The 27,365-nt window shown below is 42.3% G+C and overlaps 1 pseudogene across 1 annotated transcript in view; it reads right to left on the minus strand.

The window, feature by feature from the left end:
* Positions 1-27,365, minus strand: part of LOC310824114 — a 172,663-nt pseudogene that overhangs the window by 48,563 nt on the left and 96,735 nt on the right. Inside the window, exons 2-9 of the transcript in view lie at positions 25,420-25,519; positions 25,173-25,286; positions 24,596-24,684; positions 24,337-24,485; positions 23,921-24,015; positions 23,269-23,421; positions 20,293-20,512; positions 19,927-20,089 (exon numbers count right to left, since the gene is read on the minus strand). The product of the transcript in view is annotated as an uncharacterized misc_RNA (transcript). The remainder of the gene's footprint in view (positions 1-19,926; positions 20,090-20,292; positions 20,513-23,268; positions 23,422-23,920; positions 24,016-24,336; positions 24,486-24,595; positions 24,685-25,172; positions 25,287-25,419; positions 25,520-27,365) is intronic.

Here is a 27,365-nt window from a genome sequence, read left to right on the forward strand (position 1 = left end):
TTAGACTTGTGCTGTGTTGTTTCACAACAAATATTGAGTGGTTCAGAGAGAGTCTAACTATTGTTATTGCTCATACTTATTCTTCTTTTTCTTATCATTATTATTCCAATTCTTCCGATTTTTTGGTATGCTACTCCTCCTACAGCGTTCAAGCTATTTAGACTGATCAAACTTTAAAACGTGCGGAGAGGTATTTTAAAGTCATGATATTTATTCCGATTCCGAACCCTAGCACATATTCCTGACCAATCAGCGGGTAATGCCGCCATTAGCCTTCCTTCTCCACATACCCAATAGTAATCTGCCACTGGCTCATTCTGGCTAAGATATATATCGATTAGAGGTATGCCTCCTGGTGCCCCAGGAGCCCCTAATATCAGTACCAGTGGTCCAGAACAGTTTCTTTGCCTATCTTGTTTTATCCTGCGCCTCTCATTGGATACTTCTTCTTCTGTCTCAAACATGTTAGGGCTACTTTAGTACTACCTTACGGGTCGCATTCGTATATTGCTTGGTTATAAGCTACTTTTGGCCTAGGTTGTTCCATATTCCAAGGTACAACGGGTGCCACGTGACGTGACAGTCCCCTTTAAATTTCCCCAGGTTTGCGGTGCCATATGTTATGTTAAGTGGTTTGTCGAAGCATTCAAACTTTTGCTTCCAATCAATTGAATCCGGGGATCTCCCTCTTTTTCTCATCTATTCTCACATCTATTTTTCTGCATTGGTCTCTAAAAGTTTGATCATAAAACGGTTGGTATCTGGTGTTGCTTAAGATACCCAAACATTCGGCTGGACAATATGGTCGTTTTGATTCTTCTATGGGACAGGACTTTTTATATAACTGTACACATGCCTGGTATGTGTGTGAGTTAGGTACAACTCGTAGTTTTTTAAGTGGTGATGGACAACACATGAGGCAATCTCCTTCTGTTACTGACTGGGCTGTAAACTCTCCCCATTTATACCAATAATTTTGCTTTGCCTGTTCCCATAATGTATTTACGTTATATTCTCTGTCCCTATCTCTTTTGGTTTCAACCTGTGTTTGCTTCACTTCCTGACTCAATTCTCTAGGCAGGGCCTGTTCTATTTGGGACAGCATATAGATTAGTATTATTACTTTATATATCACTAGTCACTTCCCCAGGATCCCCCAGGCTCTACTGTCCTTCCCGTTCGGCTGGGGGCTGGATTTCCGGCCCCTGTTCAGCCTCTGTACCTGTTCCTTCATTTCCTCTGTGCTCCTGTACGATCTTACCCGTTCCTTCGTCTTCTTCTCTGGTTTGCTTTTTCTTCTTGCCTCGGGACCCTGGTGCAGTGGTTCAAGTGGTACCAGGTTAGACTCCCTCGGACTTGTATTGCAGTGGGGGTGGCTCGCACTACCTTGTACGGTCCCTCTCTCCTTGGCTCGTTCCACTTCCTCCGGAAGACTTTGATGTACACCTGGTCTCCTGGAGTTATCGGATTGGGCAGGGGTGGCTCCGGCTCCGGCTGCTTGTCTTTTTCCTGTGAATATGTAACTTTATGTATCTCAGTTAGTTGTTTCATGTACTGCTTTAGTTCCATCTGGAGTTGTTCCAGTGGTGGTCCTTTGTAAGGTATATATTATATCGATAATATCGATTGGCTGTTAAATACAGCCCTCTGATTGGCTTTTAATATCGAGCCTTCTGATTGGCTGTTAAATAGAGCCCCCTGATTGGCTGTTAATATCAAGCCTTCTGATTGGCTGTTAAATACAGCTCCCTGATTGGCTGTTAAATACAGCACTCTGATTGGCTGTAATATCGAGCATTCTGATTGGCTGTTAATATCAAGCCTTCTGATTGGCTGTTAAATAGAGCCCCCTGATTGGCTGTTAAATACAGCCCTCTGATTGGCTGTTAATATCGAGCCTTCTGATTGGCTGTTAAATACAGCCCTCTGATTGGCTGTAATATCGAGCCTTCTGATTGGCTGTTAAATACAGCCCTCTGATTGGCTGTTAATATCGAGCCTTCTGATTGGCTGTTAATATCGAGCCTTCTGATTGGCTGTTAATATCGAGCCTTCTGATTGGCTGTTAAATAGAGCCCCCTGATTGGCTGTTAAATACAGCCCTCTGATTGGCTGTAATATCGAGCCTTCTGATTGGCTGTTAAATACAGTATAATAGCATTATTGGCTGTTAAATAGAGCCCCCTGATTGGCTGTTAATATCGAGCCTTCTGATTGGCTGTTAAATACAGCCCTCTTATTGGCTGTTAATATCAAGCCTTCTAATTGGCTGTTAAAAAGCATTTTAAAAACATGAATGTAAATGTATATGAAAAGATGTTTTGCTATTGCTAGCTGATGATCGTTATCTCCACTCAACCGAAAATATTTTTGCCCGCCTATTGGCGCTAATTTAACGTTGTGCATGTTTTAAAAAATAAATGAATCCCAACACTGCTCTCCAACTCTGTGGTTAAGTAGATTTGATTTGATGTTTCTTTGTTTTTTTTTAATTGACTGGTAGGTAGTGGCATCCTGAGTTTAAAGACACCAGAGGGTCAGACTAATTCATCTGGTGTACTGAGTGGTCTCTGGCATGCCAACACTAATCTCTATTTTCTCCCTCTCTGCTATGTCCCCTGTCGAAAGTCTGGCCCTCTCCCGACCTGCATTTCCACCTGGGAATGTCACTCAGAGCTTCAGAAGGGGGATTATTCCAATAATCCTCGGTCTCAAGGAGGCTCTTGACAATACCAAGTGGCCCGGCTGGCGCTAGACAGAACACGTAAGGCTGATACATTTTCTATTAGCTCCATTAGCAGAGCCAATCGCAGCGCCCCATTCCGTTAGTGCGCCATTACTGCCCATTAGCAGAGCCAATCGCAGCGCTCCATTCCATTTGTGCGCCATTTTGTGGGCGGGTGACGTTTGGCTAACTGTGGGCTTTTGTCACACTGCTCAGATCACACCGGTAACCTGGCTTGATATATTGATTTGATCAATGGAATTGTTTATATATATTAATACTTTCTTGTCTTATCAGTTCATAGCAACACACTTGCAGCACTTCTCGTTGTTTGTTGACGAGAGACAGACGCTAGTTCTACGTTCGCTGAAAACTTGATTGAATGATATATTGATTTGATCAATGGAAATGTTATGCTGAATTAATACTTTAATCAGTTTATAACAACACACTATGAGTTCGCTGTTAACGAGAGACGGATAAGAGCGAGTTCGAGTGCTACCTAAGGTAAGCTAGCTGTACGATTGCTGAAAATCTGTGTCAAGTCACTAAAACCAACTTGAATAACTTCCTTATATTAGTTGAATCACTAAGATAAGATCTCCGATGATGAAATATGTGTTTTGTCACTTGTTTGCTGCCGAAATGTTGAAACTGTCCGCTGTGTCTTTTCATTTTACCGTTAAGTGCAGAGAGTGATCCATTCTAGACAGATTGATTTGATTCATAACCATTTTTATTGACAATTAAGTGTATGGTGATAAAGGCTTATGATTGATGACAGGTAGACAGATTTCATTGATTATACTAGTCCCATGATAGACTTTCACAGTTAGATATATTGCTCCTAGTCCCATGACAGACTTTGACAGTTAGATTGACATTCTTCCTCTTGTTGGCCTCAGATGGCGACCAAGAAGCACAGGGCCATGGGGGACAGGACAGTGAGTGGCTGTCTCGCCTCAAGACCTCTGCCACCACTGGGGTTTGGCCCTCTGATGTAGAGGACAGGCCAGCCCCCAGTCAGAAGAGGTGGTATGCTCTCTACCAGAAGGTGAAGTTTGTCTGAGAAATACACCAACAGATTAAACAGATATAAGGTAGGTTGTATATGCCATGACATTGAGCATATTTGTTATGCTGAAAAAGTATCCCATTATCAGTGGTATCGATTGTTGTTGTATCTGTATGTCTTCAGCAGCCAGCCAATGATTGCCTCCACTCTGTGGGAGAACCAGAGGCTGCGGCCAAACTTGAAGCTCTGGTACGAGCACCGATACCAGTGCTCATTTACAACCAGGCCCCAACACCAGAGCACTTCTTCACCCACAGGCTCCTGGCGAGGATGCCCTACCATCTGTGGAAGGTCAGGGTGTGCTGCCCAATGTGTAGGAGGCAGCTCACAGGTTTTTTGTGTTTATTTCAATAAAAACATTTCTATTTTCAAATATAAATCTTTTATCTGAGTTTTATTCAATCAATTTGACACATTGCTAATAGCGAGTGATGCAGTCCATAAGAGAAAGAAACAGAGGTCTGATAATTTTATAACTGATAATTTCAGATGCATAAACAAAGTTACACACACACACAAGTAACAGACCTGTAGGCCCATAGCAGTCAAACAACAGCGAGTGTACATAAACGTCTGTTTGTTATGTCACAAGAAGCAACATATTGGCTCAAGGGATCTTGAATTTACACAAAACAACACTTTGGGAAACTTTGCCTGTTTTTATTTCTGGTGCTGGTGGGATTCGAACCAGTGACCTTCGAATCCACTCTTCCCCCTATTCAAAAAACGGAAAAGGCGTCATTTTTTCTTTTTCTTTAATCGTTTAGACTACATACTGACAAATAAACTAGTAGATAATGGAAAAGAAGCCTCAATTTCTCTCTCTCTCTTTCTTTTCCCTCTTTTTCACACCTTCTTACCCCCCCTTAACAGACAAACTTGTCTTCTCCAGCCCTGGTGCAGTTGGTAAAGCACAGGACTGTATGTTCAATAACAGTAATCCTTAGGTCGCTGGTTCAAATCCGGCTCGAAGAAGGAGCTTTTTTTTACCAAATACATTGATTTAACTGTTTTCAGGTTATACACTTTCATATGATACAACTTGTGTAAATACTGTGATTACATTTTCTCTTGCCACACCTCTAAAGTTCTATAGCCATTGTTCTGAGAAGCACTGTATAATTTACCATATGAACAGCGGTGATTTCGGAGGGAGTGGTGAGGGAGCACAGTAATGGGGGAACAGACATATCTTGCCGATAGGTGTGAAATGTTGAATGCCGATTGATCAGTAAGAAAGCGCTGATTGATCAGTAAGAAAGTCTCCCCATTGTTCATTCTCTCCCGCCCTCTCTCATGTAAGCACAAGCCCATCAGCCGATAGCCTTGGCGGCGCCTACCATTATGTTTAAACTGTATAAAAGGCAACCCTGATAATCGTCTCTTCAGACTTGTGCTGAACAGACCCCCGGATGTACGCTGGGCTGCTGTTACGCTCTTGTCTCTTATTTGCAAGCAATAAATACCGGACTCAGATATTGTGGCTACTCAGGACTTGTTTCTTGATTCTTACCTCCGAAGAGCTGAAGTACAGAGTGGTAAATCCTAGACTTTCACCACAATTTGGGGGCTCGTACGGGACCGTCTGCCCTGAGTTCATCGTCTCTCTGCCAAGAAGGTCAAAACTCGTATACGGACAGGATATATTCCTGGATCCGAAATCCTCCCTTTGAATGTTCGGAACGCAAAGGTTGAGAGAAAGGCGCCTGAAAGGAGAGGGACGGAGTTCTCAGGCACGGCGAGTCCATAAAGACATTGAACTCGGAAGAGGTCCACAATATTTGTGAATTAAAAATCTGTGTAGGACTAGGTGCTTGCGAAAATTCTAAGCCGGGCTATGGTCGACTTTGTAAATCCCTGGTTGGACCGGGTCGGCAGTTGAAAAGTCCTAGCCGGGCTAGGTCGACTGTTTTGTACGGTTGAAAATCATAAATCTGGGCTGAGGTCGACTGTTTGGAAATCCCTGGTTGGACCGGGTCGGCAGTTGAAAAGTCCTAGCCGGGCTAGGTCGACTGTTTCGTACGGTTAAAAATCCTAAACCGGGCTGAGGTCGACTGTTTGTAAATCCCTGGTTTGACCGAGTCGGCAGTTGAAAATCCTAACCGGGCTAGGTCGACTGTTTGTACCATGCTGCTGGTAAGATAAAGAAGTTACGGAACGGGTCGCGGAAGGTAGATTGGAAGGTTTGGGGATGGAAATCTGAGATGACAATTAGACGGTCACAACAAGAAAAAGGCAGAGCAGCTAACGATGAAAGAGGAAGGGGGAGCCAGGGACGGTAAAGCAAGTTGAATCAAGAAGGTAGACACAAAGTTGAATCAGGAAAGTAACCGCAAGTTAGGTAGGCTAGGGTCTTCTAACCAGTGTCCTATAGTTTTATTGTCTGAGCAGGTTGATGTGGATTTCGACCGCCTCTCTGTCCGCCCACCACGGTACGGCGGAGAATAACCGAGAGTAACCGCCAGTGTCGCCGACTGCAGCTGAAGGACATCATTCCTGTGGAGATGCAGAGGCTGACCAAGTATCCTCTACTGCTTGAGAGCATAGCCAAGTACACACGTACCATAGACTACTACGATTTCACAACGACTACAATTCATGTATGTTCCTGTGGTGAGGTTCTCCTACAAGCCCCCTATATGTTTTTCGCCTCACCTGCACACTTTTTAAACCTTGTCTTTTTAAAACTGCTTTCTCTTTCACCTCCCTTTTTTGCACCTCCGCCCCCTTTACCTAACACCCCCCAACCCACCCCCTCCAGCTCAAAACACTTGCTCACTTTCTGGTGTAGTGCACTTATCGGCCCACATTAACAATGAGATGATGAGTTGATGGATGACTGGTTGACGTTTGGTTGTTGTTTTTGACCCCTAGAGGAGATGGAGGAGAGGGACAAGGTGAAGAGGACAGGAGACTGCTGCAGGAAGATACTCAACTATGTTAACCAGGCCGTCAAAGAGGCAGAGAACAAACGGGTAACCAGGACCGTGTGAATAGACGCCATTGATTAGACCCAACATTGGTGGTCACATGCCGATGAGGGGTGTGCCGATCTCATATTACTTGTTTCCGTAAATTAGGACTTGATACTGGTAATCGGATAATACTTGTGATCGGACAACCAGGACTGTGATTTAAATGCTTAAAATGAAGGAGCAGGTCGTTTAGAATGCCACTGAGCTGCACAAGTTGGTCAGAATGCATATTAGCAAGCACCTGTCATTATTTTTGTGGTATGTTCAATGTTTTGGTTAGTAATATAATGATTCATGATTTACCACAGGACAACATGTGTGATTGTTCAGTGCTCATAAGTGTGTGTGTGTGTGTGTGTGTGTGTGTGTGTGTGTGTGTGTGTGTGTGTGTGTGTGTGTGTGTGTGTGTGTGTGTGTGCACGTTCCTATCCTTACAGGGACTAGAGGACTACCAGAGACGGTTAGACCTGTCCTTACTGAAGCAGAGTGAGAACCCCATGATCTCATAGTTCAAGGTGAGGAGGCGCTCCACTACTCTCCCATTCACTTCTAATCAGAAAGTTTCCCTTTAAGGTTCCTGTTTGATTATTTTGAATTTCTGTAAGTTATTCCCTTGCGTCTGTTATCCGTAGCCTTGTATTCTTGTTTGGCATTGTTACGTTCCCACTCCTACATGTGCGTTTCCTTGTTGTGTTTTGTGTTTCCTTCTGTTTTTCCCTTGACCTGTCACTCTACATTCAGGTGTCCGTCAGCAATTGGCCATTCGTCCCAATCAGTCATCACCATTCCTGACCAATCAGAGGGCTGTCCGTGTCATTTAAAAGCTCCGCTGGCCTTCCCCTCGGGAGTCGACCCAGTTGTACCGTAGCTTATGTTTGCTGTCGATTCGCTGTTGCTTAGTTGTTCGAAACCTCCGACGTACTTATTTACATTTAGTTTTCTTTTGGTATACTTGCGTCATTGTTTACGTATAGTTTTTTTCTCAATATTTGTCTGTCTGTTAAATGTACGCCATAGGGGTAAGGTGAATAGGTAAGAGACCCATGGGTTTACATTTCCAACACGTCGGCTCATCTCTGTTCCAATTCACCAGGTTAGGAGTGGGTGCCGCCCCATGTATGTTCTAGTCTAGTGTAGCATAGCACTTTAGCATAGCCCTGGTAGTATAGATTACTATTGCACTAGTTTAGGACATCACCTTTGTTTATGATTTCTTTGCTTTGGCACCGCTCATAGTTCCCTTTTCTCCTTGGCGTGTGTCTTGTGTTGTGTTTTCCCAGAGGAAATAAATAATTGTATATAGTTTACACTGTGGTTTGTGCCTGTTTAATTCCTGCAATAAGTCCGTGGCACTACCTTTTTGTTGCGACTCCTCTACCGCCCCTAGACGTAGACGAGTTGTCATCTGGAGTCGTAACAGGCATTATGATTGTTTTCTACTCAGTAAAAGCCAAAAATGTTCAGGAAAAGAAGAAACTGAAGTTTTGATGATGATTTGATGATTCACATTCTCCTGTCGAATATGGATCTCACCAAGAGGAAGATGGTGCATGAGGGACCTCTCTCCTGGAAGGTCAACAAAGACAAGACAATCGGTACGTTGACATGAATGAAATGTGTTTTAGCGCAGAGAGAAAATACTGCATTTGAATTAATTCATTGTACTGTACACAGATTTTTACATTTTACAATGTTTTAAAGTTGTGAACGCCTCTCTGAAGGTATGAGCTTTAATTCTGACTTCTGAAAGAACATAGATTCCACCAACAACTTTGTGTCCCTTAGAAAAATAAGTCACTTCCTCTCTGGGTCTGCAAGCCCCGCCCACAGGGTCCAATCCATTCCAAAATCAGAGGAGGAGGAAGAGTTGCCATTGCCAGATAGGGGAGAGGAGGAAGATTTGAAGGAGGTGGTGGTGGAGGAAAAGGAGGAGGAGGAGGTGGAAGAAGGAGCCTTCCTAGAGGGCGAGCTGGTAGACAGACTACCCTTCTTCCAGGAGAGGTCACACCAGGGCATCGCCGTCAACCACCAGGAACCTGACGCAGAGGAGGCCCTGAGGACCTGTGAGTTCACTGCCCTGGCCTACCCCAGTAGACTAACAAAGCACGGTGCTATACTGTACCATAACCATGTCTTACAGTCAAACTCTTCATGTACGGTCTACTACTCTACATCTATGCTTTTGTTCTGTCAAGAACCTGTGAATTCTTTTTTTTCTTTTTTTTCTTCGATTCTGGGTCCGCTATGGGAGGTGTCTATTTAATTGGTGGAAAGCCGCGGCACCTGTTTTTGGAGAGAATCCGAGTTAGACGGGGAAGTGGAACAGCTTTTTGACCACAAACAATCACCACAAGCTACTGCAAACTAACAAAAGTTATTGTCACAAATTGAAAGAAACAATTCGGGATCAATATATTTTGTTTATGGCATTGAAGAGCCACAGAGAATATTTTTGTTGAACGTTAATGCATAATAAATGCTATTTTGGTTTGAATTCTAACTTTTGATCTCCGCTTTTTTCTCTATCTTGGATTGTGTGTTATTAACCCCGCTCCAGCTTCGACAGTGGCTATTTGAAAGGAGTGTTTTTGTTATTTCGTTATGTTGTTAAAAGAAGCCACAATAGAAATTGTAACACTCCAATCTAGAAATCAAGTTATGTGCAATTCTCAGGAAGGAGAAGAACTGGGGAGGAGGGGGAGCCCAACAGGCCTGCCGAGACAGAGAAGAGCCATTCCAACAGCAGCACGCTGTCCAACTGGCGGGACAACATCATCTTCGTCAACAAGGTCTTCCACCAGATACAGATGTGCAGAAGTACCATGGGCTCGGTGTTGTTATTGTTTAATATTGTCTAAAAGTATGAAGAGTAATGTTTTTACACGATAAGGACCCGGACCAGATTAAACAAACGAAACGAACCTACAAACCTAGTATTTTCACTGTAGCAAGATATGATAGAAATACATATACATACTGTAATAATGTTTGTTCGTACGGAGGCAGACGCAGTATGGTAGTGAGGGAATGTAGCTCCCGTTTATTAGCACAGTGGTCAATTTGGCTTTTCAGCCCGTTTCAAAGTTCAGCGACTTTCCAGTCGTCTCTCTCTCTCGGAACCTGCTCCTTCGTTCCCAGCCCACCTCCTGAAAAAGCAGAGGCACACACATCTTAAGCATCTAGTCAACGAGGCTTCATTTGCAACAGGTGTGCAACGGAGCCTCGCCGACATAACCCTGGCCACGGTCCTGTAGCTCCCTCTACAGGCCGAACGCTGCATGTCCCCCCACACATACATAGTGTAATGCTTATTTGATTTCCTCCACTTGCTTTTGAATGTGTTGATCTGAATGACCCTATGAGATGAGATGAGTTGCATTGGACTGCCCTCTAGTGGACGGACAGTATCACTCCATCGAAGACACATTCTTAGAAATTTGACTCGAACACACTCATTCTCAGGATGAAAATAGAGATTGTGTGTGTGCAGTCAGGAGAAGGAGAGGGACAATCTCCTGGAATTATATTATATAATTATAATTCTATAATAATGATAATTATGATGTATTATCTTAATATATTATAATACATAACACATATTCTCGTAAATCTCCTGATGTCTTTATCTTCCCCCTGCAGTCCTTCCTGTTGCCGTCCTGCGAGGCGTCAACCTCGGGCCTCTGTAGCAGCCATCTCTATCCCTTTAACAACCATGTGCACCCTTCAGCTACACAGTCACATCTCCATACACGCTGATGATGTCATCTCACCTTTCCTCCTTTCATCAACAGGTGACGCCAGTGTGAAGGAAAAATCGAAAACTCCCTGGTAACACAAAGCCAGACTACAACATAAGGTGACAGATTGGAATTTTGAAGGCCACAAACCGACACTGATATTGGGGGATTGTAACCTGAACAAAATTCCTCCTTTCACCAACCCCAACATATAAATTGACAGTTACCCTGGGGCCTGCTTCTACCATTTCACCAATGTTTTGGAAAAGGGTGGACTGTGTGTGCCGCTGCCAAAAAATGGACACTAGAGGGAAGTCAAGAAGAATTTGTTGGAGCGCTATTGAACCATCAGGGTGTGAATGCTTTAGGAGAAGAAGTGCTACGTGGGCGAAAGTGCAAAGTAAGGTGTTGATTTTAAAATCATAGCAGGCCTGCCTATATAAATAGATAATAACAATTACAAGATAAAAAGAAAATGCTGGGGCCATGTAATAAATTAGTAATAAGAATAATGATAAGACAATTATAGATGACAGGACGTATAACCCCCATAATAATGTGGCCATGTGTAAGTGCTTCAGTTTTCTTCAGTGGCCTTCCCAGTCACTGGATCTGAATCCAATAGAACACCTTTGGGAAGTGGTAGAACGGGAGATTCACAGCTTGAAAGTGCACCTGAAAAATCTATAGGTATTGCGTGATGCAATCATGTCATCATGGACCAGAATCTCAAAGGAATGTTTCAAACATCTTGTGGAATCAATGCCACGAAGAATTGAGGCTGTTTTAAGAGCAAAGGGAGGCCCTACCCAGTATTAATATAGTGTTCCTAATGAAGAGCCCAGTGAGTGTATATGTGGTTGTTAATGGCGGCAGCTAATGGGGATCGATCCTAAAGATAGTGAGAAAGAAAGGAAGACAGGAGTGCTGGATCAGAGACCTTGAGTGGATGAGTGCTGAGACCTGTCCTGCTCAACACCTTCAGACAGGCCATGAGTGAATGACAACTACTACATAGTAGTAAATGATGCATCTGCATGTAGAAGATTATTTTCAAATACATCAAAGTAATTCTTCACATTGAGAGAGAGTCTGTCGAGGGAGAACCCTTCAACTTTAACAATAGATATTAATATGATTTATTTAAACTGTTGGGCCCCTTCATTGATCGCAGATCTGAAATGATGATATGCTGCCCTCTTGTAGACAGACAAGATTACTTGAAGTACACATATTTTAGTGTATGTGAAACCAACCTATTCACTTCCTAAAAGGCTGCAGTCACAGTGCAGATCAGCATTACCACACACAGACAGACTTCTATGAGAAACTCCTACCCTAACCCTCACCCTATGACTGAAAGGAGAGATGGAATTGAGATGGTTAACAGGTGTGCTTCTCCTAGGACTATTGACTACCCCAAATGTGTAGGACGTGGCATAAAATGATCTTTACCTGTGTATTGTTGCATCATACAACATCTGTAGCTATATGTCGCTATTTCTTTGTTAGGTCATCTCTGTGATGTATGGCAAGGCAATGTGTGGATGTGAAACCATATCATTGATTATTGTTTCTCTTTCTCAGTTTCACTCTTTCTAAATCAATAAACCTGAAGTCAGACTGACATTCTGTCTCCAGACTCTTGGGAGGTGTTTAGAGGTGTTCAGCTATGTATGAGGACAGAGCAGGTGTCTATAAGTATTAACAGATGTTTGTTTCTTTGTCGCCACAGCCTACCTGAGTATTGCTGCTGACCATGTCCATCCCTTTATGACCACAGTGTACCCATCTTCTGATGGCTACTTCCAGCAGGATGTGGTGGAACGGGGGATTCACATCATGGAGATGCAGCCTACAAATCTGCAGCAACTGCGTGATGCCATCATGTCAATATGGACCAAAGTCTCTGAGGAATGTTTTCCAGCACCTTGGTGAATCTATGCCACAAAGAATGAAGGCAGTTCTGAAGGCAAAAGGGGGTCCAACCCGGTACTAGCAAGGTGTACCTAATAAAGTGGCCGGTGAGTGTATGTGTGTGCTCAATAAACATTCTAAACCATAACTCGTCTTACTGAATGAATACTTTATTCAGGTTTGGCCATTCAAAATAAATCTGGCTTCAGCCCCGCAGCCACGCTGGTGACTTGGTTTTTTACCTTTTGAATTCTCCTGACTGTTAATACACAGTTCATTTCAGCAAATTACCATTGCCCAGCTGTGGATAGACATCTGAGGAAGGAACATAAAGGGAGAGGTCCTGCTCAATGTAAATCAATCAACCAACCTATCAATGAATCTACAATCTAAACTGTTGAATCTATCAAAACAGTTTTCCGTTAGCCCACCTTTGCATTGTGTTCGCTGTCTACTCTGCCAAGTGTGGCTGTTGGGTATTGAACTCGGGTCTGTTTACCCTTGGAAAAGACGGGAAAACTGTAGATAGATACAGAGGTAAGAAAGTGAACCAGATGAACAAAAAAGAAACACTAGAATTGTAACTCAAAATGATCAAAAAATCTCAAGTAAGTTTGATGGCACTTCTCTCCTGTTCACTAATTACCTTTTCACTGTGACTAAAGCTTTGTTCCCTTGTTTTCTCCACTCCCGTTATTACTTTCACCTGATCCTCCCCTTCACAGTATATTAAACAAAATGTCTCATTTCTATTTTTGGCATCTGTCCATTATTCTTCATCAGTCTGGGGAATCTCTTACTTTTCATCATACAATATTTTGGTTGTTTTCTGGGTCTTTTAAAGCCATAGTCCACCCATTCAATCATTATTGTATGTTTTTCTTATTTTGGTTCAAGACTATGCATCTGTAACCTTTGATAAGCCTTCATCACTTTGTTACAGTACTTGGTTTTGTAATGGCAAAAAATATTTGTACTATTTTGTTTTAGTTTTATATTAAATGTATTGACCTTTCTGTGACCCAATGTACTTTGTTATTTTTAATTATGTGACTGAGGAAGAACCAAAACCGACTGCTCCTTCTCTTGTATCAAAGATGTTATGTGACCTTGGAACACTCCTAACTGCAGGCTGAGGTTTGAGATAGTGGCTCACAACGCCTACGCTTCTTTCCCAGCTTCTTGGTCAGCAAACAGGTGCAAGATATGTTTACCCCAAGACCTATGACGTATGAGCATTGGAGTTAAGGATGGTCTTCTCCTCAGCCACAGCATCAGTATCTGAATCCACACTGTTGGTGAAGGAATGCTGATCCAGCTGACCAACGTTGTATAATACTTTCTATATGCATTAAAACTCTCAACTGAGACCAAACGTCGTTTGTTGTTGTTCACTGAAAGATTTCCATAACAATCTGAGGTTACTTTTGATTGACGTTGGCATGAAATATAATGTGGGAAACATTGATTTCCGTTGATGGCAGTGAATGACAATGTCGGCCAGCGATGGCTGTAGCAAAGTAAAGAAGGCTTATTATAGGTTGCAGTCACTCCTGGCCCACACCACGACTAGAATAATTACATTATTAGACCAAGATGAACGAAAGTTCATCCAAATGTTGTCATTCTCTTTAATAGCTGCCTTATACTCCACAGACAGTTTTTCCTCTCCATGTTTTTGTTTTCTTTCGCTAGTATCTTCTTCATCTGCCCATGTTTCATCAGTGTGGAGATCCGCTTTCTTCTCCTCATCCCCCTTTTGATATTTTTTCAGGTCACCTGTTTGGACACTTTCACTGTCATGACTATGATGCTGGCTGGAAATCGAGTGCAGATGCTTCAAGAAAATGGAAAAACAGACAAAGTGGTACTGTTGAACAAAAAAACAACTATTTTATCAGAAAAAAGTCTGATCATATTTATACTTTTTTTTTCAAAGATATCTTATCTTCATCTGACCTCTTCGCAACAATGTTACTGTGCTAACTGCTAAACTCTGACCTTCTAGAATATCACAGAGCTGGCTTGGATTAGAAGAAGTTTATTTTTCCAGAAGGTACTTTGTTTATGGTGTCAGGTGCATAAAGGCATTTTTTTTTTATTCCTCTGGGAACCTTGTCATTTTTCGCCTCAAACAGCGGAGCTCCACCCAACCCACACCCTTGTGCCGCCAGTCAGCGAAAACATTTTTTTTAGATTAGATTCAACTTTATTGTCATTGTGCAGAGTACAAGTACAGAGACAACGAAATGCAGTTAGCGTCTAACCAGAAGTGCAAAATAGCAGAAAGTGCAATGAACAGTATTTACAGGTAGTGCAATATATGAGCAGTAAGTAGTGCAGTATAACATAAGTAGTGCAGTGTAAGCAGTATATGAGTAAGCAGTAGCATTATAAGCAGAATAAATAAGTTACAGTATGAACAGTGTAGCAGCATATGAGCTGTATAGGTAATGCAGTATATATGTATTAACAGTAACATAAGGTAGATAGCAGAATAAATATAAATATGGAATGCCATATGAACAGTATAAACAGGTATGTACAGATATGTGCAGTGTACTAACAGTAGTATTAAGAAAATATGAACAGTATGGACATATGTACAGAAGAGCAGTGGTATTGAGTAAGAGCAGGGGAGGGGAGTAATAGTGCAATTGTCCGGGGGGGGGGGGTGCAGGGGTTGCAGGGGTTGGTAGGTTGTCACGTAGGTGCAGTGTTCGAGTTCAGGAGGTACACTACTTTACGTTCCACAAACAGTCTACGTTCCAAGGTAAAGTCCGATCGTTTCCATTGAAATGGTTTTGGGTTCTTTGTTTTGTTAGGAATACTAGGATATTTCATTTTTATTTCGTTTTTATTCGTCTAGGAACGTTGTCTTTTTTCGCATCAAACAGTGGACCTCTACCGCGTATTCTCTTTGATCGAGTTAGAGCGGGCGCTGTTTTGAATAATTCCAAAGCCCGCGCTCATGCGTCCGCTACGTTCCAAGGTAAAGTCCGATCGTTTCCATTGAAATGGTTTTGGGTTCCTTGTTTTGTGAGGAACTCATTTTTATTAATTTTTCCTCTGGGAACCCTGTCTTTTTTCGCCTCAAACAGTGGACCTCTCCCGCGTATTCTCTTTGATCGTGTTAGAGCGGGCGCTGTTTTGAATAATTCCAAAGCCGCGCTCATGTGTCCGCTACGTTCCAAGGTAAAGTCCGATGTTTCCATTGAAATGGTTTTGGGTTCTTTGTTTTGTTAGGAACAATGGGATATTTCATTTTTATTTCGTTTTTATTCCTCTGGGAACGTTGTATTTTTTCGCATCAAACCGTGGACCTCTACCGCGTATTCTCTTTGATCGTGTTAGAGCGGGCGCTGTTTTGAATAATTCCAAAGCCGCGCTCATACATCCGCTACGTTCCAAGGTAAAGTCCGATCGTTTCCATTGAAATGGTTTTGGGTTCCTTGTTTTGTGAGGAACTCATTTTTATTCATTTTTCCTCTGGGAACCCTGTCTTTTTTCGCCTCAAACAGTGGACCTCTCCCGCGTATTTTCTTTGATCGTGTTAACACATCTCCAAATGTTACGTACAGTGGGGGAAATAATTATTTGATCCCCTGCTGATTTTGTTAGTTTGCCCGATTACAAAGAAATGAGCGGTCTATAATTTTTATGGTACTTTTATTTTAACAAATAGACACAGAATATCAAAAAAAAAAGTCCAGAAAAACATATTATATAAAGTTATAAATTAATTTGCATTTGATCGAAGGAAATAAGTATTTGATCCCCAAGCAAAACATGACTTAGTACTTGGTGGAGAAACCCTTGTTGGCAAGCACAGAAGTCAGACGTTTCTTGTAGTTGGTCACCAGTTTTGCACACATCTCAGGAGGGATTTTGGTCCACTCCTCTTTACAGATCCTCTCCAAATCCTGAAGGTTTCAAGGCTTTTGCTTGGCAACTCGAAGCTTCAGCTCCCTCCGCAAATTTTCTATAGGATTAAGGTCTGGAGACTAGCTAGGCCACTCCATGACCTTAGTGTGCTTCTTCTTGAGCCATTCCTTTGTTGTCTTGGCCGTATGTTTTGGGTCATTGTCATGCTGGAAGACCCATCCACGACCCATCCTCAGTGCTCTGGCTGAGGGAAGGAGGTTCTTGTCCAAGATCTTACGGTACATGGCCCCGTCCATTGGCCCCTCAATGCAGTGAAGTCGTCCTGTACCCTTAGCAGAGAAACAACCCCAAAGCATAATGTTTCCACTTCTGTGTTTGACAGTGGGGATGGTGTTCTTGGGATTGTAGCATTCAGCATTTCTCTCCCTCCAAACACGAAGAGTCGAATTTATGCCAAAGAGTTCAATTTTGGTCTCATCTGACCACATCACCTTCTCCCAAGCCTTCTCTGAATCATTTAAGTGTTCATTGGCAAACTTCAGATGGGTCCACTGCTTCACATGTGCCTTCTTGAGCAGGGGGACCTTGCGGGCACTGCAGGATTTCAATCCGTTACGGTGTAGTGTGTTACCAATGGTTTTCTTGGTGACTGTGGTCCCAGCTGCCTTGAGATCATTACCAAGCTCCTCCCGCGTAGTTCTGGGCTGATCCTCACCCTTCTCATGATCATCCTTACCCCACGAGGCGAGATCTTGCATGGAGCTCCAGGCCGAGGGCGATTGATGGTTATTTTGTATTTCTTCCATTTTCTAATAATTGCACCAACAGTTGTCTCCTTCTCACCAAGCTTTTTGCTGATGGTCTTGTAGCCCATTCCAGCCTTGTGCAGGTCTACAACTCTTACCCTGATGTCCTTTGAATGTTCTTTGGTCTTGCCCATGGTGGTGGAGAGGTTGGAATGGAAGAGATTGATTCTATTGACAGGTGTCTTTTATACCCATAACAAGTACTTTCTTAAAGTGACAGGAGTAATCTGTGTGCCTCATGGGCATATAACCGGTCTGTATGAGCCAGAATTCTTGCTGGTTTGTAGGGGATCAAATTCAAATCAATTTATAACTTTATATAATGTGTTTTTTCTGGACTTCTTTGTTGATATTCTGTCTCTATTTGTTAAAATAAAAGTACCATAATCATACCATAAAGTACCATCAAATGATTATTTCCCCCACTGTATAGGCCTAATATCTAGACCGTTGATGGGCACACTTGTTACTTGTCGCTTTCAGAACCCTGGACTGGGCTCGGGCTGTATATTCATATAGTTCCGTTAATTAGCCTAGCCTACTTTCCGTGATTTAATGTGACTTTTGTAGTGTGTTATAGCCTCTGCACTGATGATATTTATTTCACATTTAAAGAAATACAATTGATAAAACCTGATTAAACTTTCCTACAAGTTAACAATGTGCCGAATGCTTGTATTTTGATAAAACATGCAAGTTATTGAAGACACGTGTCTGTCTCATTTTTTTTACTTTGTTGCAGTATAGGCCACCTCAATGTAGCGTTCTGTGTCGCGCTGAAGCGTATGAAGTGTATTCAGTTATGGGGTTTACTGTACATACTTTTTCTCTGCACTGTTCCTGCTGCAGAGGATGCGTAAACGATTTTCCCATGTTGTTTTTTGGCTGTGGTCTGTGTTTATACATTTAGGCTATTAGTTGTATCCTACTTTTCAGTTTTACAAGTCAAATCTTATGACAGATGAGATGGCACTTCAAACGATAAAATGCAGGTACATTTTGATTACTGCTGCACTACGATACCCATAGATAGACCCAATACATTGGTAACTGCACTACTTATACAGCTCATATACTGCTTATACTGTTCATACTGCATTCTATATTTATTCTGCTTATAATGTTACTGTTAATACATATATTGCTTATACTGCACTACTTATACTGCTCATATACTGCTTATACTGCTCATATACTGCTTATACTGCACTACTTATACTGCTCATATATTGCTTATACTGCTCTACCTGTATATATTGTTCACATTGCACTCCTTTTGCACTTCTGGTTAGACGCTAACTACATTTCGTTGTCTCTGTACTTGTACTCTGCACAATGACAATAAAGTTGAATCTAATCTAACACCTATTCATTGTCATGTTTTGATGGCATATTGTTCATTCTCATGTTATGATTTAGTTTGTGATTATACACACGTTTTTAGCGTGATGATAGAGACCCACTACCAGACGAGTACAAAACATACACAAGTCACATGCAAATCCCTGCACTGCAGACGACAGACAACAACTGTCTCTGTACAACTAGTCCTGGACCTCCACTAATAGACAGATACAAAGAGAGCAGCATACAGTAGCAGCAGAGCCCAGAGGCGAGGCGAGGCAAGGCAAGTTTATTTATATAGCACATTTCATACACAGAGGCAATTCAAAGTGCTTTACGTAAAATAGATAAAAAGGAAAGAGCATGAAAAAAAAATTAGAATAAAAACGCATAAAAGACATAAAAAAAGAATAGAAGTCACAGTGCATTTTAGGGTCACAGTGCAATTATTAGCGCCAATTTAGTTTCAATTTAAGGCAAAAGCGAAGCCCTTTTTTTTTTTAAGCCCATTTTTGAAAGTAGCCAGTGTTGGGGCTTATCCTAGATCTATGTGTAACATAATAACTGAGAGACCTGCAGCAGGGCAGGTCCTCATCACTGGCTGTCTGCTTTGAGCTGGTTGTCGTTGGACTCCTGGCAGCGGAACAGCAGCTTGAGTTTGATGGGCCGTATGGGCATCAGAGTGTTCTGTAGGTCCATCTCAATGGGGATCTGGTGAGAGTTGACACACAGTTAAAGTATTGTAGCGAACGGCGGGGCAGAGCAGCTTGCCTTAAGCGGGTATCGAACTCGCAACCTTCCGCTTACAAACCGGCCGCGCTAGCCACAACACCAAGAGAGTTAACTCCCTTGGCGGAGCTGCTAACGGGCCTTACACAGGGTCGTTACAGTATGAAGGAACGAGTAAAACAGATGTCAGCGTTACACTATGAATGTTACCTAATACAGTGTCACTGTTACGTTCGGGTAGCATTGCACTATAAATTCAAATAAACTCAAACTCCTGGACAACGTCTCTTGGGTCGACATACATTAAAATGGCCCTATGAAGTCTCGAGGGAGTTTTGCAGAAATACAAATAGCTTTTTTTTAAATCTCACACTTCCATCATTTAGTTACTAAATTTTAGTAGGTAGCCTATACTGAGGATGATTGGCGCCTAGTACTGAAAAATGCAATCTGGGAAATTAAATGGGGAGTACATACTCATGCAGTACGCAAGTACAGAATTGTAGTATGGGGGTTCAAACCCGGGTCTCCCATGTGGAAGACACAAACGCTACTATTAAGCCAAGAGGACATCCTCAAGGTCTGAGGGCGACACTTCAGTTTACATGTCTCAGGCAGGGCTACCTCATCACGCGAGTGTGATTCCAAAATCACCTCTGCTACATATAGAAACGCAACAAAGTCATAGGTACAAAATTATATTTACAATCATTGTATCATTATTTTGTCTCACCTCTGTCTCTTTGCAGACGGTGAAGTTGAACCTCTGTAGAATCTCCACCATCGCCAGTTTCATCAATACCAGAGCGAATCGCATCCCGATACAGTTCCGTGGGCCCAACCCGAACGGCATGTAGGTGTATGGGTCGATGCTCTCCTTGTTCTCCTTACTGAACCTACACACGGAGAGTTCAGAGGAGGAGGGGTTAAAGAACATATCAATTAAATCACAGTAATATGATGGTTATACATGGTTGAAGAAACCTGTTTGTGTTTGGTCGTCGCATTTAGGTTTGTTTTATGGTTGTTTGTGGAACACTGCTCTTATCGTTGCTGTTGTGATTGATATTGTGGTTGTGGTTAAGATGTGGCCCATTACCTCTCTGGTTTGAACTCCTCTGGGTCTTCCCACACATCGGGGTCACGGTGCAAGGTCCAGATGGGTAACATGACAACCATACCCTTGGGGATGGTGATGCCGCTGATCTCAACAGATTTCTTGGCGACTCTTTCAAGTCGATGGGGTACAACCTGAGAGACTCGTTGATCACGCTGTCTAGATAGTCCATCTGCATCAGAGCCTCGTACTGGATAGGAGCCTGAACAGGGATATTACACTCACATGAGCACTAGTGATTGGTCGTTCACGTAGCCGTAGCCCAGAACTAACTCTTTTTCGTCGCAAATCTGAAGAGCTGTTAGTTTTTTGTGTTCTTTTTTTGGGAAATGAACACAGTACTGTACTTATTCTAATCTGCATAGCCTAATTTCATGACACCCGCATACAGAACGCCATTACTTTCAATGTACGTGTGTAATAGAGACTTGCTTTTTTGTTGTACATGAATAAACAAAAAAATCGCTAAATAATGTTATCTTGATAGTTAGAAGAAAATACATTTAGATTCCACTGAACAATGTAAATGATAGATGTACACAAGGATCAATCAGAAGTCAAAATGCCACTAAACTGGGCTGCTTTTAGTGGATTGACTGCTTGGAATACTGAATGTGCTATAGTCTATTATTTCCTATCACAGTCGACAGACTACAAGAAAACTGTCAGGTGGTTCAAATGTGAATAACTTGGTATCCATTCCATTAACTGTGGCCAGGCAGCACCGAACAGCCCAGAGAACATTACCATGGTGCTTTTGAATATTAGGTCCCTATCTGGCAAAACCTTTATTGATCTTATCTCAGAGCGAAAGCTGCACTGTAATGTTTTTATCTGAAACCTGGCTAAACATGAATGCATGTCAGTCTATTAGAAGTAGGGAAAAAATATATTTTCGCTCCATTACTTATTTAGCCATGTCGCTGAGCAGATGAGAATTTCATGATGAATATGAATATGAATAGTACACCATCAACAGCTTCCTCCTGTGATAATGATTTAGTAACCAGCTTCAACACCAAACTAAGGGCAACTATCGACTCTGTAGCACCAGTCAATCTGAAAAAGGCTGTGGCCAAATTTAAAAGAATTTGCAGAAAGTCTGAGCTGACAAAAACTGCAGGTCCACCTTGATATTCTTCGAGAGCATCTTTCTGCTTTTAATAAGGCAATAAAAAAAACGCCAAGCCGGATCATTTCTCAAAATTGATAATGAATCATAACAACTCAAACAGTGCTCTTTTCAACGATTGACAGCCTTATAAATCCCGCCCACAAGACACCTGGTGATCTGCTCTCCACCTACAAATGTGAGGAATTTGCAACATACTTCTGAGATAAGAGAAACAATATTAGGTGAGGAGGATCACTCAGGCAAGACCTGAAGATGTGTTTGATGACTTGTTACCCCACCTTCCACCACATGGAAGCACTATGAACTCTTTTGCAGTGGTCATACAGAAATGCTCAGCAAAGTGGGGGTCTGTTCATCTGCACCTAAAACTACCATGGTGAAACCCCTCCTGAAGAAAAGTAACTTAGACTCTTCAGTCCTTAGCGATTTTAGGCCAATCTCCAACCTTCCCTTTTTAAGCAAAGAAATTATAATTCTTGAAAAAAAGGTGTTCAAACTGTTAAATAATCTCCTTCTTCCCAACTGTACCTTTGACATGTTCCAATCTGGCTTTTGTGCCGATCATAGCACTGAGATAGCACTATGTTGTTAAGTTATTAACTAGGTTCTTAATGACCTTAGAATTAATTAATTAATGCTGATGCCAAAATGCTCTTTGTCCTTGTCCTGGTCAAACTGTCTGCACACTTAAAGACACTACTTACAGTAACACTAAGCACCAGGCAAAAAAACAAGGTGTTACCATTGACTCAGATCTTAATTTTGAAACCCATATCAAGAATGTGACTAAAACATATTTGTATCACTTAAAGAAGAGTAAGTAAGTTTGCCGGAAATCTGCCATCGTGGAGAAATTCTGTCTGAAGTTGTCCAAACAACAACATCCTCCCTAATAATAATATATCCCCCCGAAATGAACTTGCAGTGTTGGACATTAGCTGTTGTTTTTCTGCATGCGCACACGATTGGGAGAGGCAGCCACCAGAGAAAGGTCAGTCTACTCCCCTAGAACACCCCTGGCACTCACAACATGTTTATATGCAAACCGAATGTCAGGTAGGACACTGCATTTTAAAAAGCGTGTTTTCCGAACCAAAACAGCGTTCGTAAATGAAATATTTATTCATAAGGGATTTATTATAAGGGATCTTGTTCCCTGATCGCTACCGATTAAAGATAGTCATTACAACCGTTAGGAAGCTTTTAGAAAGCTTGAATATTACATGGACCTTTACAGAACACAGCTGTAAAGATGCAACCTTTCCTCTCCCAGGCTGACACTGAGAGACGAATGCATGCTTGTATTACTAGCAGCCTTGATTACTGTAACACTCTCTTGTCTGGTCGACCAAAGAAAGCTCTTGGCAAATGATACAAAATGCAGCAGCACGAGTCAGATGGAGAGCACATATCACACAAGTCTCTGCACTGATTACCTGTTAGTTTTATAATTTATTTTAAGATGATTGTATTAGTTTAGAAATCACTCTATGGTCATGCACACCACTGCATGTCAGACATGCTTTTAAGGTATATACCCTGTAGATCCCTCAGGTCCTCAGGTACTGGCCTTTTAAGTATTCTGAAGATTCCAACAACACCTATCTACTTCCTGTTTAAAATGAATAATACTGGGCAGAAGTCTGCACAGGGATGCTACAGACACATTAGCACACTGCAAAATACTGTCACCTATCTAACCATCTGTAGGAGTCTGCAGTGCACAGGGGTTACACACTCATCAGTACCCTCTAAAACACTGTCACTATCATATTTCCTGTTCCACATGAATAGTACTATATAGGAGTCTGCAGAGGGGTTACCTTGTTGGGAAACACAGTGTCTATCTCCTCCTGCAGCTTGGTCATGATGTGAGGGTTGGTTGCCAGATTGTAGGCCAGGAAGGACAGAGAGCTACTGGTGGTCTCATAGCCAGCAAAGATGAACATCATTGCCTGGGACAAGATCTCGTGGTCACTCAATCCTATGATGATGGAGAGAGGGGGAGAATGAGAGGGAGGAGAGGGAGAGTGGGAGAAATGGGGTGGTAGGTGTGAGAAAGGGACGAAGTAGAGTATTTCCACGGTGTGTTTGTAGGTATAGGTGTTTGAGGCAGGTACTGTATGTGTGTGTTAGATGCTAGTATACAGTGTGTGTGTGTGTGTGTGTGTGTGTGTGTGTGTGTGTGTGTGTGTGTGTGTGTGTGTGTGTGTGTGTGTGTGTGTGTGTGTTTAAGGCAGGCACCTTTACTCTGCTCCTCTCCCTTTGAGTTGCTGTCTTTCTGCGAGTCTATCATCAGCTGCAGGAAATCTACCCGACTCTGGAAGCAGGCTTACGTCAGATCAAAATCACATGAGAACTACCAGATGCTACCAAATCTCTACAATTGTATTACACAATACTGGCTGAAGATCGTATATTTGATCAGTTATATTTACATACCTTCCTGGTGCTAGCCACGCGATTGGACTTGATCTTCTGAAAGACAGCGTAGAAGAAATCTGTGACCGAGGCAGGGAATAGGGATACCTCCATGTTTGCCATAACAGGACCCATGAAGGGGAAGAATGCTGGATGGACAGGAAATGCCACGGTTACAAACAGGAACAGGAAATACCATGATACGTGACTCCAATCCTATTCAATGCACAGCCCTGTCCAGAAACAACTCCTAGGCTCTATCCCTAGACACTTCTGTATCCAATCCACTCAGATCTCCAAGTGTCCAGCATTTAGGAACTAGAGGTTGGTTCTGGACACGGCCCATGTGTTTGTCAAATGAGTAGAGCGCAAACCATTGGCAGTGTGGTTTATGTCAGTCTAATCAATGAAATCAATAGCTTCATTTATTAAGCACAAAATGACTGAAAGCTATATGGGGGCAGTTGTACCGACTGTGAGGAACAGTGGGCTGAAGATGTCAAACTTGAGCATTTTCTTGAAGTTGGTCACAAAGGGGTCGGAGGGGTTGTGGAGGGAGTCGATGTCGACACTGAATGAAGTACTGACGACCACATCCATACTGTATGGTCCAAAGAACCTGGAACACAACCACACAATCTCTGACCACCAGAACCACAACCACAAAATTAAAGGGGGAGTTCACTGAAATTACAAATTCACCTTATCGTCTCGGAGATAAATACTCACTCCTTTAGTTCAATGGGCTCATCGTTATCAGCCGTCTTCTTCAGATTGCTGACCAAGTTACCAGAGTGCTGCTTCATGATCCTGAGCATCTGAGTTGGGAAGGATACATGGAAAAATATCATGATTGATACGTGGATTAATATGTGCAAAACATATATTAATATCATGTTTGAAACAGGAATTATTTTAATGTTTATATAGCCTGAGAATATACATCCATACAGGATACATTATGTATATAGTCAAAGAATAAGTGACTCCAAAGATGAACTATTATTCTATACTCTGTCATCTGACCACTGAACTTATCGAAGATAAGATCAAATATACTTTATTGTCCCGGATGAAAATTTGTCTTGGATTAATTAATTAAAGTTGCTGCTTCACACAACAACAAACAACAATGAATACACACTATACACATAGTACAAATCACACACACACTCTCACACACTCTCACACACACACACACACACACACACACACACACACACACGCGTCAGAGTTGTTAGTCATTCATTTATTTGTGTTGTATAAAGGAATGAATGAAAGAAGGAGAGGAGAGATGGGACTGTACCTCTTTGATCCGCCCACTGGTGAAGGAGGGAGACAGGACACTGCGGATCCGTCTCCATGCATCATCCTCAGCAATAAACACGGCGTCATACAGAGGCCCGTTGAGATAGATATTCTAGAAAAATTATTATTATTATATACTGCAAGATTAACCTAATATTAATAATGCTATAATAACAATGATATTATCTATTTAAGGAGCCCTTATGTTTTTTTCCCCATACAACAACTTCAATTTAGCGTATTACCCTCCTGTTAGTGAAAAGGGAGTAGCATTCCTTGATGAGGATGGTTTTGATCATGGCTGTGTCCATGATACACAGGATGGGCTGACGGCCATCATAGATCCTACAGACCAGCAAAAACAAAGATAGTTAGATATACACTCACAGAGCACTTTATGAGGAACACTATACTAATACTGGGTAGGGCCTCCCTTTGCTCTCAAAACAGCCTCAATTCTTCGTGGCATTGATTCCACAAGATGTTGGAAACATTCCTTTGAGATTCTGGTCCATGATGACATGATTGCATCACTCAATTCCTGCAGATTTTTCAGGTTCACTTTCAAGATGTGAATCTCCCGTTCTACCACATCCCAAAGGTGTTCTATTGGATTCAGATCCTGGGAAGGCCACTGAAGAACACTGAACTCATTGTCATGTTCATGAAACCAGTTTAAGACAACTTTTGCTTTGTGACATGGTGCATTATCATGCTGGAAGTAGCCATTAGAAGATGGGTCAATTGTGGCCATGAAGGGATGCACATGGTCAGCAACAATACTCAAATAGGCTGTGGCATTCAAGCGGATATATACCGTAGATAGAGACAGACAGACCCATCACAGATCCTGCACTCTTAGAAAAAAAGTGCTACCTAGAAGGGTTCTTCTTCTACTCTCCCTTTGAAGAAACCTTTTGGGTTCCATGTAGAACCCTTTTCCACAGAAGGTTATACAGTACCGTGCGAAAGTAATGGGACAGTGAAGCATTTTTTCTTCTTTTTGGAGTTGAAATGAGAACGTAGAGATTCTCATCTTTTATTTGATGTTATTTGTGTACATATTGGTTTATCATTCAGAAATTACAACATTTTTATGCATAATCCCCCTATTTCAGGCTACACTAAAGTGATGGGACAATTGGCTTGACAGGTGTGTTCGTCAGGTGTGTTCCATCACATAATTTGTGCAGTCTGCTATTGGTGTCTTGTCAACATGAGGACCAAAGAGATGTTATTGAAAGTCAGGGAAGCCATTATGATGCTGAAATATCAGAAAAAGATAGCCAAAACCTTAAACCTACCAAAATCAACAGTTTGGAACTTCATTAAAAGGAAAGAAAGCACTGGTGAGCTAAGAAATCGCAAATGGCAAGGAAGACTTCCAGTGGATAACCAAAAAATGCTCACCATAATTAAAAAAAAAAACTAAAAAAAACTGCCCCAAAGATTAGGAACACTCTCCAGGAGGTAGGCGTCAATGAGTCAGAGACTACCATCCGCAGAAGACTTCACCAGCAGAACTACAGAGGCTACACTGCAAGGTGCAAACCACTACTTAGCCACAAGAACACACTGGCTGTCTGCTGATTGACGCTTGACTGTAGATTGTCGCTTTGTGTCAAAAGAACTCCCTAACGCACACTTTTTCAAAGTAGGTGAATTCATCAGATCTGTTTGAAACATTGCATTTTATCCATGCACGACGACTGCTTAGATACTCGCAGCACAGTTGCCCCATATAAATTGCCCATGAGCGCGGAGCTTGTCTTTGTCACTGTAGCAACTTTGCTCCATCAGCGGGAGAAGTCGGTTCGACGCCCCTGTAAGCACATGTTTCTCTAATTCCTTTGTTTCAGGCAAGCCACTGTGACGTCAGACGCCTTTACGCAAACAGCTTTGTATTTGTTTTGACATGCAGGCAGGCAGGCAGGCAGACAGGCAGACAGGCAGACAGACAGGCAGGCAGGCAGACAGGCAGGCAGGCAGACAGACAGACAGACAGACAGACAGACAGACAGACAGACAGGAAGGCAGACAGACAGACAGACAGACAGACAGACAGACATGCAGGCAGGCAGGCAGGCAGACAGGCAGGCAGACAGACAGACAGGCAGGCAGGCAGGCAGGCAGGCAGGCAGACAGACAGACAGACAGACAGACAGACATGCAGGCAGGCAGGCAGGCAGGC

Source organism: Argentina silus, assembly GCF_951799395.1.
Source record: "Argentina silus genome assembly, chromosome: Y".
Taxonomy (NCBI): Eukaryota; Metazoa; Chordata; class Actinopteri; order Argentiniformes; family Argentinidae; genus Argentina; species Argentina silus.